Here is a 20,578-nt window from a genome sequence, read left to right as displayed (position 1 = left end):
TGTAGAGGTTTGTACATTTTACCCGCAAGAATCGATCCCTCCCTTTGCATCCTCGCACTTCATGATGTTTGAGAACAGGACGATTGAAACATTGTTTCCTGAAGAGTTCCTTTGACCACTGTCCGGTGATCATCCAATCCTACCGTAGTTCTACATCTGCTAGCACCGTCCCAGCTAGAGTCACCACTAAGGTCAACCAAGCCAGAGCCCATAGTGACTTGCGGTTGCACAGGTAAGCTTTCAGGCATGAAGTATTCTTCCGTCTCTTTGAGTCTGGGTGAAGCTTTCCGCAAGATTTCATGGCGCTTCTCCATGCAGCCCGGGTCATCCACTGGTTGCTCCAGGGTGCCCATCTAAACCATCCTTCACCCAGTAGTGTGTACTGCATTCTTGTCTTGTGTCTTGAAGTCTTGAATAGGCAGTCCTTGCTGTTGCCATCATGGAGTTGTCCTCATTGTCGTAGAGTCCTCCATTCTCACATCACTCCCGAACACTCATACCAACCCCGTCTACTATAGCGTAGCATTTAAACTACATAACATCATCTCGGGCTTGATAACAGGGAGATGGGTTCCTACCTCATGCATTCTACTCAACTACAAGAAGTCAATAACACTACTGGAGGGATCATGAATGGTGACACTAAATGCAACAAAACATGGGTATGAATAACATGGTCAAACTGAACTTGCCTGGTAAGTTGATGAAGATAATAATGCTCTCGGAAACTTTGATAAACTATTCGTCACTCCGAGAAAATCTATATAATCAAACATTGTATTCACATACGCAACAATTCTAGCAATCAATTCTATCAATCAAAATAACAATCAAAAGGCAATAAACAAAACATAATGTTCAATGAAAAGCAAAGGAAAGACTTAAAAAGAAAACTTCAAGGACAACTAGTGGAGACCAACTCACACAAAGTTTATCATAATAGCACTAAATTACTCTAATAACTTTTCTATAGCAAAGAAAATATAGTTCTAATGAAACAACATAAATAATTTACTAAAGTATTTGCTAGCAAAAGAACTAGTATAAAAAAATATTATAACTATCTAGTTAACACTAGAACAACTAGCAAAACACTAAGACAATAGTAAACAATACTAAAATAGCGTTATACTCTCTCCCCCTTTGGCAACGACACAACAAACCACAAAGACACACACACTCGCAACTCGGCAACGACACAAATCCCTATACTCTCTCCCCCTTTGGCATCGAGACACCAAAAAGGAAAAGAGCGTTGCTACCGCTCAAGGTGATAGCAAATTGAGGACCTCGAACATCACATCCCAGCGGGATCGTCTGCATCGCCATCTTTGGTCGGAAACTGCTCGGCGTCTGAATCGGTAAACTGGCAGTGCTGCTGAACCCACTCCTCCTCATCAGTGATCCTTCCCTCAGAACCGTTGTTAACAGTTGCACCCAACTGACGCATGAGCTCCTTGTGACGGCTGCGGGCCTTCTTCTCAAAGACATGAGACATGTACTAGCCATGAGACTCCATGCAGAAGAGTTTCTTCATCTTACGCTTAATCTTCTTTGCCCAAGAGGGATCCACTCCAGAGGGCTCATAGTCCTTATCATCATCGGCCTCAGCCTCGCCCTCGGTATCCATGTCAGCAGCAGTAGATGGACCCCCAGATTTAGGAGCCGGCGTGCCCCAATTGTGCTTCTTCCTTAGACGCTTGATCTCATGAGAAACCAATTCTCCAGTTTCCAGCATAACCTTGGGATAGACATGTGCCCAGGCCTTCTCAATGAGCAACATGATAAATGGACCATAGATCGGGCACTTGCGCTCAGAAACGGCAGAAAGAAGTTCATACCACATAACATGAGAGATGTCCAGGGACTCGCCAGTGTTTGTTTCCTTCTCATGCTGGCAGAAGAGTAGCATATCCACAAGATAGGAGTGGACCATATCCAGATTCCCGATACAAGGGAATAGAGTCTCTCGAAACACGCAGTGAAGGATGTCCAGAAAGGGAGGCAGCTCATAGGTCCTTCTTAGTCATGCGGTGAATCTTCACAGAACAGTAGGGCCAGAGAGCTTGCTTGTGAGTGGAGGTGGTATTTCGGTGAGGGCGGAAGCCAACTGGAGTCTCAAGCCCGTGATCTTCCACCCAAGTAACTCCATGAAGGCCTTCCACTTGATAGAAAGCAACTTGTCATTTCTCATCCAAGCCAGCGTCCTTTCTGCATAAGTCCTGAGATGAACAGTGGCATAGAATTGAGCCACCAAATCGGCATCAAAGTCCTTGTTGAACTGCATGATTCTGAGGATGTTCAGCTGAGAGCACATATGAAGGGCTTCGCCAAAGTACTCATGGTCCTTCTCCATAGCATCCATGTCGATGGAGCGCACATTAACATAGAGATTCTTCTTGGCCTTGATCACATCAAAGTAGATGGCAAATTGAAAACGATTCTAGAACGTACGGTTGACCAAAGTGGGTTGATGGTCTTCCGCAGGGGTTGCGGCGACTCGTTTTCCAGAATTCCTTGGAAGTCATCTCAGTCACAGTCTTTCCCCTCGGCTTCGGCTTGTTGGCAGGCTTCTTCTTGAGTTGTGGTGGAGGATGAGAACTTGAGGAAGCACCCGTTGTCTCAGAGGTGCGGTAGCGCTTTGACGTTGAACGTCCGGGGTTGACACAGCGGGCTTGCTGCCCAGGATGTTCATCACCTGGAACCAAACACACGAGCAAAAGAAACAACATGAAAGAAAGAGCATAAGCCTCCAAACAAAGCAACATGGATCAAAACGTGGTAGGAGAATGATGGAATTGGACATCCAGCGGTAGTACCGCGAAGCATCCACGACAGTACCATTTGAGCGGTAGTACCGCGACAGATGAGCGGTAGTACCGCACTAGACGGGGAACGGAGGTTCCCTACTGCCGTGGACAGATCCGGCACTACCGGTGATGCCAAATTCAAAAATAAACCTACCAAACTTCAATCCAAAAAGCCTAGAAGCCATCTCCATCCTACTCGAGCCTCGACTTAGCCAAAAATCGAGAAAAACAATGCCTATTGCCCCTAACAACTAGATGTGAGATCTAGGCAAATAGAGAGCGGGAATGGGGGCAGTACCGGCATCCATGGCAAGAGGACGCGGTGGGGATCGACTCCACCGGAGGAACTGGAGAGGGGCAGCACGAAGATGGCGGCTGACCAAAGCCCTCCTGCGGTGAGACGTCGCTGGAGTGACGAAACAGATGAGCGAGTGGAGAGAATGGGTATGGGGGAGAAAAGCAACTCCCCCTGCCTGAACATAACCCCCCACGCCCGCCCCGGAGCGGTAGTACCGCTTGGAGTGGGCGGTAGTAACGCTTGATGATTATCAGCGGTAGTACTGCGCACCCAGTGGTAGTACCACTCAGCCGCATGAAAATTAGCTCAAAAAGCTTAGCTCAAGAAAAAGAAAACGACTGGAAATGAGAGCAAACACAACCGCAAAAACCAACACAAAGAGGACGAGAACCACACTCCTCTCCAAGAGAGGGCGGTGGCCAAGGCCACCTATGTTTGAGTCCGGAGGTATTGTGCCGGGAAGAATTATCCTTGGGCCCATGACCAAAACTCGTCTTTGAAGCACACATACCATCAAAAATGGCTAATGTGAAAGAGTTGATCAATTTATGCATAATGGGGGGAGGCAGAGTTCATTGAGAGAACAACACTCCCCCTATGTCCATGCCTACACCTAAACTAGACAACAAGTTGAGTGTGGTGGGGTGTGCAATGGTTCAAGTCACATTGCTCGAATCAATGATATTTAGCTCATGCCTTAACTCGTGAAATCTTACTTCATCCAAGTGCTTCGTGAAAATATCTGCAAGGTTATCATGAGTGTTGACATACTTGAGCTCGATCTCCCCTCACCTAATATGATCCTGGATGAAGTGATACCGAATCTCAATATGCTTCGTCTTGAAGTGTTGCACCGGGTTGAGAGAAATCTTGATGGCACTTTCATTGTCACACCAAATGGACACTTTGTCACAAATGACACCGTAATCCTTTAAAGTTTGCCTCATCCATAAGAGTTGTGCACAACAACTACCGGCTGGCACATACTCCGCTTCGGCGGACGAGAGAGACACACAACTTTGGTTCTTGGAAGACCAACTCACCAAAGAGCAACCAAGAAATTGGCACCCTCCAAAAGTGGACTTCCTATCCACTTTGTCTCCCGCCCAATCGGAATCCGAATATCCTTCAAGCTGGAAGTTTGCTCCTCTTGGGTACCATAAGCCAAAGTTTGGGGTATGAGCCAAATATCGAAAGATTCGCTTGACCGCCACAAAGTGGCTTTCCTTTGGTGCGGATTAAAACCGTGCACGAATTCCCACACTCAACATGATATCCGGTCTAGATGCACAAAGGTAACACAAGGAGCCAATCATGGAGCGATGTACCTTTTGATCCACCGCTTTACCATTGGGATCAATGTCTAGTTGGCACTTGGTAGGCATTGGAGTGGAAGTCGGCTTGACATCACTTAGCTTGAATCTTTTTAGCATGTATTGAGTGTATTTGGCTTGGTTGATGAAGTTACCTTCTCTTCTTTGCTTGATATCAAAACCAAGAAAGAACTTCAACTCTCCCATCAAAGACATCTTGAACTTAGAGGTCATCAGAGCGGCAAATTCCTCATTGAAAGCTTTGTTTGGGGAACCAAAGATGATATCATCAACATATAGTTGGCACACAAACAACTCCCCTTTGACCTTCTTAGTAAAAAGAGTGGGATCGATTTGCCCGACTTCAAGTCCACGATCTTGCAGCAACTCGGTAAGGTGGTCATACCATGCACGTGGGCTTGATTGAGGCCATAGAGTGCCTTATTAAGTTGATACACATGATCAGGGAAGTAGGGATCCTCGAACCCGAGGGGTTGCTTGACATAAATAAACTCATTAACAGGACCATTAAGAAAAGCACTCTTCACATCCATTTGTTGTAACTTAAAGTTGTGATGGGAAGCATAAGCAATCAACAAACGAATGGATTCAAGGCGAGCAACGGGGGCAAAGGTTTCACCGTAGTCGATACCCTCGACTTGGGAGTAGCCTTGTGCTACCAATCTTGCCTTATTGCGAACGATGGTCCCATGAGCATCTTTCTTGTTCTTGAATATCCACTTGGTTCCAATGACATTGTGGTTCCCCGATGTCCTTGGCACTAATCTCCACACCTTGTTGTACTCGAAGTTGTTGAGTTCTTCATGCATGGCATTGAGCCAATTCGGATCTTTGAGCGCCTCATAGACCTTTTGAGGCTCAACACAAGAGACAAATGTGTGATGTTCACAATAGTTTGCTAATTGTCTACGAGTGCTTACCCCCTTTCTTAGGCTTCCAACCACATTTTCCATGAGATGACCTTGGGTAGTGAGCTTGGAAGCAATCTTCACGGCACGACGCTCTAATTCCTCCTCGGATGTGAAAGGAGAAGGGGTAACTTCTTGATCATCTTGAGCGCCGTCTTGAGCTTGTTCTTGATCTTGAGCTTGCTCTTGATCTTGAACTTGCTCGAGGGGGATAACTTGACCTTGGGAATCATTTGGTGGTTCACCACCATCTTGAGGTTGATCTTGCCCTTGGTCTTGATCATGAGGTTGAGGGCCTTCACTTTGTTCTTCGGAAGCGTGTGGGTCTTGGGATGGTGATGGCTCCACTTGAGTGGAGCATTATCCTTCTCCTTCGGTCACAAGGGGTTCCTCAATGGGTAGGGTATGACCCACACCCATTCTTCTTATGGCTTGGGGAGGAATTTCATCACCTACATCACAAGTACCACTTTTCTCCACTTGGGAGCAGTTATTTTCGTCAAACTCCACATCACACATCTCCTCAATGAGTCCGGTGTACTTGTTGAGGACACGGTAAGCATGAGAGTTTGTAGCATAAGCAACAAATTTGCCCTCATAAGCTCTAGCCTCAAATTTCGATAAATGAACACCTTTCTTGAGAATGAAACACTTACACCCGAACATCCGAAAGTACTTGAGGTTGGGCTTGTTACTGGTAAGTATTTCATAAGGAGTCTTGTTCAAGCCTTTGCAGAGATAGAGCCGATTGGATGCATGACATGCTGTGTTGTTGGCTTCGGCCCAAAAGTTGTATGGAGACTTGAACTCTGCCATCATGGTCCTTGCCGCCTCCATCCATGTCCAGTTCTTCCTCTCTGCGACACCATTTTGTTGAGGGGTATATGGTGCAGAATATTGATGCTTGATCCCCTCATCACTAAGAAACTCATCCAAGGTGTAGTTCTTGAACTCGGCACTGTTGTCACTTCTTATTGTCAAGATCTTTGCATCATGTTGATGCTCAGCTTCATTTGCAAAGTCGATGATGGTTTGTTGAGTCTCACTCTTCCTCTTGAAGAAATATACCCAAGTGTATCTTGAATAATCATCCACAATCACCAAGCAATACTTTCTACCTCCAAGACTATCAAAGGATGGAGGCCCAAAGAGATCCATGTGAAGGAGCTCCGAGGGTCTCGTCGAGTAGATGATAGTCGTGGGAGGGTGAGCCTTCTCATGAGGCTTTCCTTCGATACAAGCACTGCAAGCACGATCTTTGGCAAAACTAACATTTGTTAGTCCACGAACATGGTCGCCCTTGAGAAGACTTGGCAAAGATCTCATATTGACGTGGGCTAAACGGTGATGCCAAAGCCATCCCACATCAACTTTAGCCATTAGGCATGCCGCGGTCTTAGTGGGTCGCTCCAAGAAGTTAATTACATAAAGACCGTTCTCGACATGCCCAACAAAGGCTACTTTAAGAGTCTTGCTGATGTAGGGCAGGACCCTAGGTGGTCGATCTTTCACGTTTGGAGGGATCCTACGGGGAATCACGAAGAACACGCGGAAGAACTAGAGGGAAAACACGGGGAGAACAAGAGAAACACTCAACCGACATAGAATCAATCACACGAGTGCTAGATCACCGAACACAAAGAGATGCATATGATCCACAATCAACAAAGGTAAGGATACAAAGGACAGTTCATCTCCTAACGGAGGTCTTGGGAGTCTTCCCTAGAAAGGGGTCTTGAATCCGCTTGGGGGATCTTCTCCGAAGAGGTCCTGAACTCCGAGGAGAAGTATCCAAGTGGATGAGAAAAGGCTCTCTCACAAATATGAGCTAATCCAGTGCTACCTTAACTAGGAGGAGGTGGAGGAGTATATATAGTCTAGAGCCACGAAGGGGTAAGTGAGGGCGAAGGGGTACACGGGCTCGGCCCAATACACTGTGCGCAGACAGGCCGGTTGTACCGGTCCAGGGGGCGGTTGTACCGCTGGTAGCTCATGCCGGGCGGAAGTACCGGTTGTGGGAGGCGGTACTACCGGTAGGAGGTCAGGCACTGGCTTCTGGAGATGGACGTCGGAGGGGCCAGCGGTTGTACTGGTTGTCGGGGCGGTAGTACCGGTCATTGGGTAATTAGCAGTACTTCCGGTGCAGTACCGGCCTTGCACCGCACGATCACAGAATGGTGGCCGGTAGTTGAGCGGTAGTCGACCGGTTGTACCGCCCGGGCGGTTGTTGACCGGTTGTACCGCTTGTTCTGGAGCGGCCAGGTTCTCTTCCTCCTTCTCTTCCATGCTTGGCCTTAGTCCTTGGATTCTCCATGGTCGTCTCGGTCGTACGTGAGTATATGCAAGATCCATGCATGAGGTAGTAGCCATGTCTCACATGTAGAAAGTGAAGGTTCGGAGAGGAGCGAGTTCACCTTGTGTCCAGTGGTGTATATTCGAGGTCTCATCATATGTCCTCTTGGGGCTTGAAGAGTAGTCGGAGTGTACATGGGGATGAACGTGGGATGCTCCGCATCATCTCCCCCCCTTGTGAAAGATCCGACCTCGGATCATGATCCTCATCACCATGGAAACGGTTGTCGTGGACGGACTTGTAGTTGGACGAAGTTGAAGACATTGCGCTATCCAAGTAGTCCAAGGTGTCGCCGGAGTGATAGACATGCAAAAAGAGCAAACACAAGCAACACTCAGAAATACAATGGTTAGCGCACACAAAGTGTCCATCATGTAAGAATGAGTCCGTGCGGCAAGATAGGTCGTGACAAAGCGCATGAAGCTTATCAAGATGATCTAGAATGAGATGCAAAGCATTCATGGGAGGAAATGCAATCATTGTGCACACAAATGTGTTGTAAGTATGATCAATGCAACCACGATGCAAAATGATGTCATAGTGAGACGGTTTATCAATAGCATGAATATGGCAATGGATGCTCAACATGTGTATTTATCATGCAATTGATGGTGTACAATATGATCATTATGTATGAATATGCCATCAAGGAAGATCACAACAAATTTGCGAAGGAAATGCACAAGCTCATATATCACGGATGACATGGGAATGCAAGATGCAACAAGGCAATCATAATGTGAGTCAATCCATGCATAGGGTGCAAACTTGTGGTGAGTATGATATGTCCATCAAGCATGACATGTATGAGCACAATCAACAAATATGGAGGTGTTGGTGTACCAAAGCTCGATGTCGAGGCATGAGTGGAGTTTCGAAGGTGCATCCAAGAAGTGCGAGCGCTCCTCAATGTGAAGGTCCATGTATCCAATCTCCAATGTCGTTCCTCCGTTCACTAGATGTAACATGTAGACAACAAGAAGGAAACAACAATGAAAGAGTGACCCATCCAACATGCGTATTTGAGGATGACTCAAAGAGAAGGAGTTCACCTTTATGAGGATGTCGAAAATGTTGGTGTCGCACATCGTGTATGCCTTCACATAACCAATATGTCTCATGACGGTAATGCCTTGTGAATCCTTCAAAACGAAAGAACATGACAAACACTCAGAAAAACAAATGAGGTTAGCGGACATGCAAAACCTGTCATTCGAGTGGTAATATGCCGAACAAGTGTATGCATCATGCTCATCATAAGAAGGTACAGGGGAGCATTTCATAGTGTGGAGGCATATGATGCAAGAACAACCAAATACAAGAGGCTCAAGGAAAGAAGTATGCATCACAAGTAAGGTGTCAAAGTCTCCGAAATCAATAAGCATAGTATGGTTGCACTCAATACAAGTGGATATGAAAGAGGCAACTAATGGACACAAGAGATAATGATCAAGATATATCATGTGAGAGGCATGAGAATATATGTCATCAACCCAAGAAAGCAAGTAATAGTGGAACATGGGTGATACAACATAGCAAGCAATCATATCAATCAAGTCAAGCAAGCTAGTAGTGCGAAGATGCAGCATACTAGGAGGAATCATGGCAGGCATGTCATGTGTGCAAATAGTGCGCATGAATAATTCACATGTCATAGCACAAGCATGAAAGCAAGATATGAGGAAAGTAGGTTCATGGTGTTGTCAAGAAGTCCTATGTAAATAGCAATGTAACATCATGACTCTCCCAACACAAGAATCAACAATAGTATGAGGCACATGATAAACATAGCAATAGCAACAAGGATCTCCACCAAGCATGCAAATACACATAGAAGTATCATAATGGTGAATCATGGTTAGATGCAAGCAAGGGTCACAATTGCATGGCAAATGCATAGAAGCAAGTATAACATGCAAAGTGAACACGGGAAAATGAGCATAAGGTGACAAGTGGTAAATAGCCCATAGCCGTGTGAGAGCCAAGTAGAAGAGATGCGCGTAGTCCTTGCGCGAAGGGAACGGTGGTAAGGATAGTCCACGGGATCCCAAGTCATCGTTGCTCTCAAGAGCTCGTTTCGTCAACTCATGGGATTGTGAGGTTGACGAGTGTTCATAAGTACCTACACAAAACAAAGACAAAGAGAAAATTGTGTGTGCATGGTATATGTACACATCATCCATCATGATGCGCACGTGCATGTGTCGGTTAGCACAAAATAGCCAATGCTCAAATAAATGAGATGCGTGATATAGAAACATGTCATCCATCATGATAGGTTTGTTGTTATGTATAGCATAATGGAGACTCAAATTGTGTAATGCATCACGAGCAATCTCTAAAGCATTGTTATTCATGGAATGCATATGGTGCACACAATTATGGGAATCATGCAAATCATAGGATGGATCAAAATCTCCTAATGGGTATGAGGAAACTATGGGGGTCTCCTCATTAGCAATATGGAAAGCATAATATGGAGAAAATGGACAACATGGTAAACAATGCATATCCAAAGCTAGGTGGTCATGGCATGGCATATTAGATAAATGATGCAAAGGGAGCATATCAATATCATCACAAGAGAAACAAATGCCAATAACCATGGGCTTGTCATCTATGTCGTATGTGCAAATTGGCTTTATTTTAATGGCATATGCATAATCACTATGAAGAGATTGCAAATAAGACATATGGTTGATCTCATGCATAGCATATGACAAGTCAAGCGGATTATCAAACATGATGTGACCAATAGAATTTTCACATGATATCCTATGAAGCATAGCATCACAACTAGGCAACTCAACATGCTCATCATCATATTCATCGTAAATAGGTAAGTCAAGGCATGAAGAAGTTTCACTAGCATGAAGCATGGTAATAGGTGGGTCAACATCATGCAAGCAATCAATCTCAAGAATGTCCACTAGTGGGACTAGAGAAGCACCATCACCTATGTTACCTTTGGAGCGTCGCTCATGTGTTGTAGGTGAGGTGTTGAAGATCAAGTCATGGTCATCGTCATCTTGATGGAACCATGTGGGGGGTGCATCATCATCCACCATGGCCATCGGTTTTCCCATTGGAGGGATGGACTCGTCGCATATAGGCGTGTCATCATGTAGGAGACCTAGCACCAAAGAAGAAAACACACTAGGAGTAGAGGTTAAGTCGTTAGAAATCATAGTGGCCTCACATGCCGTGTCAACTACCTCACTCTCTAAGTGTTGTGGCTCACTCACTCCCTCAAGGATGCTCTCACTCATATGGTTGGTGTAGTCACTCAAATGGTGCTCAACCTCACATAGGATGTGTGGCATGCTCTCATGTGTGGGGCTAGTGGTGGTCACACTCATCCTCTCATAGGAAATTCTCTCAATTTCACGTATGGTGGAGTCACTCATGTCACTCATGTGGTGGTGGCTCTCCTCACATGGCACTTGGGGCATCTCTTCATATGTGGGTGTCGGAGAGATGTTGGTGCAAATGTATTCATGTGCGGTCACGTAGCTTGACTCGGAGGAGGAGTCCAATGTGGGCATCGTCTTCATGTTGTTGAAGAGGTTCGCGCTTGTCGCCGTGGTCGAAGGGGATGGCCCTTGCTCGACCGTCTTGTCACTGTCTTGGTGTTGGAGGCCCATATGATGTGGCACCTCGTAGCTCGTCTCCATGACCGAAGGGAATTTCCCATGCTCGGCCATCTTCCTTGGGGGGCTTCCGAAGATGGAAGTGTCGCCCTCGCTTGTAGGTGGTCACCTTGGACTTGATGAAGTCGTTGTAGGCGTACTCGTGGGAAGTAGGCGAAGATGCCGTACGTCCAAAGGTGAAGATGCCTTGATAGCACTTGGTGAAGATGCCAAAGTGGTTGTTGTAGCCGTAACACCGTCTTGGTGGTGGTCGTCTCGCGGTCTTCTCTTGTGCTTATGAAGCTTGGACTTGGCGTGAAGTAGCGCTTGTTGGGCCTTGTGCACTTGCGCTTGTGGAGCATCTTCATGATGACGATGTCGTTGTCGTGCTTGAGCTCCTTGGCATTCGTCGTCGTCGTGCACATGATGCTTGGAGGTGACTTGCCCTTCTTAACGATGTTGATCACGAATGTGATGGTGGTCGCCCTGTAGATGTTGACTTGGATGACTTGCGCTTGCATCTTGTTTGTGCCCCGAAGATGATCGACTTGGTCGCCGCCGCCTTGAAGATGACGAAGGGGAAGTAGACTTGATCAAGGCTCTAATCTCCTCCATCCTTGCATCTTGCTCCTCTTTATGTGCGGCAAGCTTCTTGTCGAAGTAGTCCCTTCTCCTTGCTTCGGAGTGATGAATGTCGATGGAGATGTTCTCGATGCGCTCTCGCAATCTTGATTGTGTGCCTTGCACTTGTTGTTGTAGATCGAAGATAGACGCTTTGGTGATGTAATTGTTCACGCCTTCGTTGTTGTCGAGGACCGGAGAGGAAATGCCTTGCCTATCCATCACATGACTCGAGCAAATATGAGTGGGAGAAAGAGAAGACCTTATACCAATGTACCTTGACCGATGTTGAAAATGAATCAAGTTCACTCAAATGCGGACAATGAAATATCACTATTGGTACCAATCCTTGTCGGTTCTCACACCTACACAAGTAAAGCTTATAGTGGAGCTCGGTGAGGATAGTGGCACAAAAATATAATGCAAAATGTTAGCAAGAGTCAATAATGTTGAAAGAGATTCAAAAATTCGCAAGAGAAACAAGTAGACCAATAGCAAAGAATGGCACACGGAAACACACACACGGATAGATAAATGGGGTCGTGCAACCAAGGAATGAGCACAAAATGTGGAATCCACGGAAAACGCTCGTGTTGCACAACTCAAGAGAGACGCTAGCACGATTGCTCAATAGGCAGATACGACACTTGTGCACAGCCTATAAGATGCAAAATGGATAAACATCCTATCCCAAGTATGCTATGTATGTATGGTTCCCGGTTTTTCTCTCAAGATGATCCAAGATGATCGTATATGAAAATATTATATGCAATGTGGTACGATGCTATGGCACTTGCTTACAAGCTTCTTTGCTCTCTTTCTTTTGCTTAAAAGCTTTATTTCTTTCCTTTTTTTTTCTATGGCCACTTTTGCACAATGCACAAACCAAGATAGCAATTGTGTATATGCGGGAACAAACTTGTGACACAAGATATGATACCAATATATGTACCACGATGATATGGTATTTATTCTATGGGAAGTATGATCACTAATGTGCACAAGTAACGTTGCCGGCAATACTCAAATGGCTAGTCTCGATAGGCAAGTAACGCAAAATGGGCTAGAGGTTATCAATGCAATGGCAAGGGTAATAACAATGGAGGGATACCATGATACCAAGATGATATGGAGGTTACCGTCCGTGGCGATGATGAGTGGCGGTGTTCTTGATGTAGATACCAAGATGATGGAGTCTCGTCCCTAAGTAGCCGAAACACCTTAGGAAACGGAAAAACCGTGAACTCAAAATATCAAACGTCAAATGTCAAAATGGTGGCAGCGGAAAGCGGTGGTGGTTTGCACTTGGCAATGCGGAAGTGGAGTGACGGGCTATACACGTGTCGGAGTTGAAGTTGCCATCCCTAAGTAGCCGAAACACCTTAGGAGACACAAGCCACAACTCAAACAAAGTTGGGTTAAATTGGGATTAGCGGAAGTGTATGGTGGGCACGCCTATGCGGAAGTGGTGGTGGTGGTTGATGAAGAAGCGATTGTCCCTAAGTAGCCGAAACACCTTAGGAGACTCAAATCACTACTCATGCAACCACTAATGCTAAGGGCTAGGTTGAGCTTGTTTGAGTTGATCAAGATGGGTTAGGTTGCGGAAGGCTATGGTGGCTATGCGGATGATATGGTGGAAGGCCTAGGCAAACTTGCCAAATTTTCGAAAATTTGATGGAGTCAAATGGTGTTTTTAGTATTTTTGTGGGATGGGGGATGTCAATAGCTTCAAAACGAGCTAAAGAACGTCAAAATCGGAGTTCGGATGAATTAGTTATGGGCAAAACGGTGAAACTCGGAACGCTGAAACTGGGAGGGGCGGTTGTACCGCTCGGATGGGCGGTAGTACCGCTCATGGTACTCAGCGGTAGTACCGCTCGGAGGGGCGGAAGTACCGCTGGTGTCGGGATTTTCCGCAGATCGACTCTGGCGCGATTTTGGGGCGGAAATGGATGATTTCGGGGCCAAAATTGGATGGATTTCGTGGATGGAAAGAGGGGAAACTTGGGGGAATGCTAGATCCACTTGAAACCAAGCAAATCCACGGATCAAAATCAACAAAACATCATCAAACCAACAAATCACAAAAAAAATTTGGGGCTATTTTTGGTGGGGATTTTCGGATTTAGGACGAAAACAACAAAATCAAGCTAGAAAACACGGGGTAGGGGCTCCAAAAATGTGATCAACGTGGCTCATGATACCAAGATGATGTAGGGCAGAACCCTAGGTGGTCGATCTTTCACGTTTGGAGGGATCCTACGGGGAATCACGAAGAACACGCAGAAGAACTAGAGGGAAAACACGGGGAGAACAAGACAAACACTCAACCGACATAGAATCAATCACACGAGTGCTAGATCACCGAACACAAAGAGATGCATATGATCCACAATCAACAAAGGTAAGGATACAAAGGACAGTTCATCTCCTAACGGAGGTCTTGGGAGTCTTCCCTAGAAAGGGGTCTTGAATCCGCTTGGGGGATCTTCTCCGAAGAGGTCCTGAACTCCGAGGAGAAGTATCCAAGTGGATGAGCAAAGGCTCTCTCACAAATATGAGCTAATCCAGTGCTACCTTAACTAGGAGGAGGTGGAGGAGTATATATAGTCTAGAGCCACGAAGGGGTAAGTGAGGGCGAAGGGGTACATGGGCTCGGCCCAATACACTGTGCGCAGACAGGCCGGTTGTACCGGTCCAGGGGGCGGTTGTACCGCTGGTAGCTCATGCCGGGCGGAAGTACCGGTTGTGGGAGGCGGTACTACCGGTAGGAGGTCAGGCGCTGGCTTCTGGAAATGGACGTCGGAGGGGCCAGCGATTGTACCGGTTGTCGGGGCGGTAGTACCGGTCATTGGGTAATTAGCGGTACTTCCGGTGCAGTACCGGCCTTGCACCGCACGATCACAGAATGGTGGCCGGTAGTTGAGCGGTAGTCGACCGGTTGTACCGCCCGGGCGGTTGTTGACTGGTTGTACCGCTCATTCTGGAGCGGCCAGGTTCTCTTCCTCCTTCTCTTCCATGCTTGGCCTTGGTCCTTGGATTCTCCATGGTCGTCTTGGTCGTACCTGAGTATATGCAAGATCCATGCATGAGGTAGTATCCATGTCTCACATGTAGAAAGTGAAGGTTCGGAGAGGAGCGAGTTCACCTTGTGTCCAGTGGTGTATATTCGAGGTCTCGTCATATGTCCTCTTGGGGCTTGAAGAGTAGTCGGAGTGTACATGGGGATGAACGTGGGATGCTCCGCATCACTTGCTCCACAAGAGGGCCACGGTATCAATATCAAAGAAAGTGGCAAAGCCCATGATTGCAAGTTCACGAACGGAAAGTAGATTGTAAGCAAGGGACTCAACAAGCATGACTTTCTCGATCGTTAGATCATGAGAAATGACAACCTTGCCAAGACCCAATACCTTAGAAGACGAGGCATCACCCCACTCGATGTTGGTGGGCATAGAAGGGATCTTGTGCATGTCCACCACCAAGTCCTTGCTTCCGGTCATATGATTTGTTGCTCCATTATCGAGCAACCATGATCCCCCACCGGAAGCAAACACCTACAAGAGATCAATGCTTGGTTTTAGGTACCATTTAGTAATGGGTCCTTTGATGTTAGTAATAAGGGTCTTAGGAACCCAAATAGACCATTCAATGTACTCATAAGGATAACCAACAAATTTAGCATAAACATGCCCATCACTAGCACGGCACAACACATAAGAAGGGTTAAAGTCGCCGGTTTTGTTGGAAGGGGTGGCATTGCCCTTTTTGACATCACCACCCTTCACATTGTTCTTATTCTCCTTAGGAGCACCCTCTCCCTCCTTCACAAAAGTTTGCTTGAGAGGAGGAGGTCATTTGGCCTTGTAATTCTTCTTCTTATTCTTGGACTTGGGTGCGAACCCAACTCCCTCCTTGGCCACAAATTCCTTTTGAATGCTCAAAAGGTCGTTGAGGTTCTTCTCACCTTGTATGCACGTCACAAGGCCTTTCTCGAGTTGCTCCTTCAACTTGGCATTCTCCTCCACAAGATGCACATGCTCACAACACGGGTTAGTGGCATTTGCCTTATCAATTAATACCATATGAGGAAAGGTGGCTTTTTCTTTGGTTAGCTTAACTTGGAGTTGATCATGAGACTCCTTGAGGCTATCATGAGTACCCTTCAAGACCTTGTGGGCCTTGTCGAGTATATCAAACTCCTCCTTGAGTCTAGCATGGTCAACACCAAGTTTAGCCTTCTCGGAAGTTAGCACACGAGACACAACAAGAGCATGATCAAGATCTTTCTTTAACTTAGCATGGTCATCGTTGTGTGACTCCTCCAGAGCCAAACAATGCCCACGCTCTTCCTCAAGAGCATTAGAGAGATCCGATATCTCATCGGCATAGTCATGACTATGACCTTCGATCTTAGAGATGGTTTCTTCATGAGCCTCGATCATGGCATTGGCTTCACCAAGTTGTTCCAAGAGAGCAACAAAGTGCTTCTTGGATTTTCCCTTGAGCATACTCATAAAAGACTCAAATTCGTTAGTAGGACACCGCAAGATTGAACCCAAAGCTAATCACTTCTCCCATTGCAAGAAAGATCAATCTAGTAGGCCAAACCAAACTGATAATTCGAAGAGACTTGCAAAGATAACTTAATCACACATAAAGGAATTCAGAGGAGATTCAAATATTTCCGATAGATAAACTTGATCATAAACCCACAATTCATCGGATCTCGACAAACACACTGCAAAAAGAGTTACATCGAATAGATCTCCAAGAAGATCGAGGAGAACTTTGTATTGAGGTTCAACAAGAGAGAAGAAGCCATCTAGCTAATAACTATGGACCCAAAGGTCTGTGGTAAACTACTCACAACTCATCGGAGAGGCCTTGGAGATGATATAGAGGCCCTCGATGATCGATTCCCCCTCCGGCGGAGCACCGGCGAAGGCTCCAAGATGGGATCTCGCGGATACAGAAGGTTATGGCGGTGGAAATAGTTTTCCGTGGTCGCTTTTGATGTTTTCGGGGTACATGGGTATATATAGGAGGAAGAAGTAGGCCAGTGGACGCTAGAGGGGCCCACGAGGATGGGGGGCGTGCCCAGCCCTAGGGGGCATGCCGGGCACCCTCGTGGCCACCTCGCCTGTTTCTTGACTTCCACTCCAAGTCCTCTGGATCACGTTTGTTCCAAAAAGATCGCTCCCAAAGGTTTCATTCCGTTTGGACTCCGTTTGATATTCCTTTTCTCCGAAACACTGAAATAGGCAGAAAAACAACAATCCGGGCTGGGCCTCCGGTTAGTTGTCCCAAAAATGATATAAAAGTGTAAAGTAAACCCCATAAACATCCAAAATGGGTAATATAATAGCATGGAACAATCAAAAAATATAGATACGTTGGAGACGTATCAAGCATCCCCAAGCTTAATTCCTGCTCGTCCTCGAGTAGGTAAATGATAAAAACAGAATTTTCGATGTGGAATGCTACCTAGCATAATTCTCAATGTAATTTTATTTATTGTGGCATGAATGTTCAGATCCAAATGATTCAAAATAAAAGTTCATATTGACATAAGAAATAGTAATACTTCAAGCATACTAATCAAAGCAATCATGTCTTCTCAAAATAACATGGCTAAAGAAAGTTCATCCCTACAAAATCATATAGTTAGGCTATGCTTCATTTCCATCACACAAAAATGCTCCCATCTTGCACACCCCCGATGACAAGCCAAACAATTGTTTCGTACTTAAATAATCTCAAACTTTTTCAACTTTCACGCAATACATGAGCATGAGCCATGGATATAGCACTATGGGTGGAATATAATATGATGATGGAGGTTGTATGGTGAAGACAAAAAAAGAGAAACTCTCACATTGACGAGGATAATCAACGGGCTATGGAGATGCCCATCAATTGATGTCAACATAAGGAGTAGGGATTGCCATGCAACGGATGCACTAGAGCTATAAATGTATGAAAGCTCAACAAAAGAAACTAGTGGGTGTGCATCCAACTTGCTTGCTCCCGAAGACCTAGGGCATTTTGAGGAAGCCCATCGTAGGAATATACAAGCCAAGTTCTATAATGAAAAATTCCCACTAGTATATGAAAGTGACAACATATGAGACTCTGTATATGAAGAACATGGTGCTACTTTGAAGCACAAGTGTGGAAAAAGATAGTAACATTGCCCCCTTTTTTATTCTCTTTTTGGGCCTTTTTTGGCCTTTTTATTTGCCCTTTCTTTTCTTATTTGGCCTTTCTTTTTTTTGGGGGGGGGGACAATGCTCTAATAATGATGATCATCACACTTCTATTTATTTACAACTCATGAATTACAACTCAAAACTAGAACAAGATATGACTCTATATGAATGCCTCTGGCGGTGTACCGGGATGGACAATGAATCAAGAGTGACATGTATGAAAAATTATGCATGGTGGCTTTGCCACAAATACGATGTCAACTACATGATCATGCAAGGCAATATGACAATGATGATGTGTGTCATGATGATGAACGGAACGGTGGAAAGTTGCATGGCAATATATCTCAGAATGGCTATGGAAATGCCATAATAGGTAGGTATGGTGGCTGTTTTCAGGAAGATATAAGGAGGTTTATGTGTGATAGAGCGTATCGTATCACGGGGTTTGGATGCACCGGCGAAGTTTGCACCAACTCTCAAGGTGAGAGAGGGTAATGCACAGTACCGAAGAGGCTAGCAATGATGGAAGGGTGAGAGTGCGTATAATCCATGGACTCAACATTAGTCATAAAGAACTCATATACTTATTGCAAAAATCTACAAGTCATCAAAAACCAAGCACTACTTGCATTCTCCTAGGGGGATAGATTGGTAGGAAAAGACCATCGCTCGTCCCCGACTGCCACTCATAAGGATGCACAATCTAAAAACACCTCATGTTTCAAATTTGTTACACAACTTTTACCATTCGTGCATGCTACGGGACTTGCCAACTTCAACACAAGCATTCTTTAAATTCATAATCATCCAACTAGCATGACTGTACTATCACTACTGCCATATCTCAAAACAATTATCAAGTATCAAATTGACCATAGCATCTGAGGGAGTCCTGGACTAGGGGGTGTCCGGATAGCCGAACTATCATCATCGGCCGGACTCCAAGACTATGAAGATACAAGATTGAAGACTTCGTCCCGTGTACGGATGGGACTTTCCTTGGCGTGGAAGGAAAGCTTGGCGATACGGATATGTAGATCTCCTACCATTGTAACCAACTCTGTGTAACCCTAGCCCTCTCCGGTGTCTATATAAACCAGATGGCTTTAGTCCATAGGACGAACAACAATCATACCATAGGCTAGCTTCTAGGGTTTAGCCTCCTTGATCTCGTGGTAGATCCACTCTTTAACACACATCATCAATATTAATCAAACAGAACGTAGGATTTTACCTCCATCAAGAGGGCCTGAACCTGGGTAAAACATCGTGTCCCTTGTCTCCTGTTACCATCCGCCTAGACGCACAGTTTGGGACCCCCTGCCCGAGATCCGCTGGTTTTGACACCGACATTGGTGCTTTCATTGAGAGTTCCTCTGTTCCGTCGCCATCAGGAAGGATGCCTTTTCCCGTCTTTAAAGACGGCACCGTCATCAAGGGAGCTTTGTCCGCCGGCCAGACTATCCGGCTAGGCGGTTTTCTTATGACCGCCCATTCGGCCACCGCTCTGACAATGACCTCTCAGGTCATTAAAAGCGATCTTCACGTCAGCTCGGAATTCGCCGAGCAGCTAGATCCGATTGAGCTCTCCTCCATAAATGGGCTCTTGGATCGCATCGCTGCCCTGGGAGTCGCTACCGACTATGATCAGATTGGTCTTAAAACCGATCTGAGAGAAATTAACTCGCCCCAGGCTACCCACCATGTTGTTGTGGTAGAGGAACAATGCAGCGACTCTTCTTCTATGTTAAAAACCAGCTATGTCCGGATTCCCGATCCCTCCATGCCAGATTCCCGCGGAGAAACGGGCGTCAATCAAATACTGAACCTAAAGTCACGTATCGGACCAGATTCGTTGGAAGGCATCCAACAGACCAAGCTTCCAATTCCGGAAGCTTCTTGGCCTTTGAGCCTCAGATCGGGCAGGGTTCTGAACTTAATACCACCCGCCCACCCAAACATAAGCGATCTATCTCAAAGACGGCAAGAGCCCGATGAAACAGTACATCATTACTGGGCCAGATTCCTCCTGGTTACGAACAGGATAAAGGACTGCCATGAAGAAAGCACGATTTCAATTTTTTGCAACAATTGGATGGACAAGGGAATCATAAAGGCCATAAGTCGTCGCGAAGTTACACGCTTCGCCAACCTAACGACCATTGTACAAAAATACTGTGTGATGGAGAGCGCCTGGAAAACCGAAACCAGGTTTTGGGACAATCCGGCCCTGAATACAACCCCAGTCCGAAATAAAAGGGTGCGTCATACTCAAGCCCCTGGATTAAAAACCAAAAAGCAAAAACCCCCTAAAGGGTACGGAACCTTACTTGAGGGATGGCTCAACGGACCCTGCAAAATCCACAGTACGGAGGGCGCCACTCCAACACATAGCCTTCGAGCATGT

Source organism: Triticum aestivum, chromosome 4B (genome assembly GCF_018294505.1).
Source record: "Triticum aestivum cultivar Chinese Spring chromosome 4B, IWGSC CS RefSeq v2.1, whole genome shotgun sequence".
In the NCBI taxonomy this organism is placed as follows: domain Eukaryota; kingdom Viridiplantae; phylum Streptophyta; class Magnoliopsida; order Poales; family Poaceae; genus Triticum; species Triticum aestivum.
Note: the sequence above shows the minus strand (reverse complement) of the source record.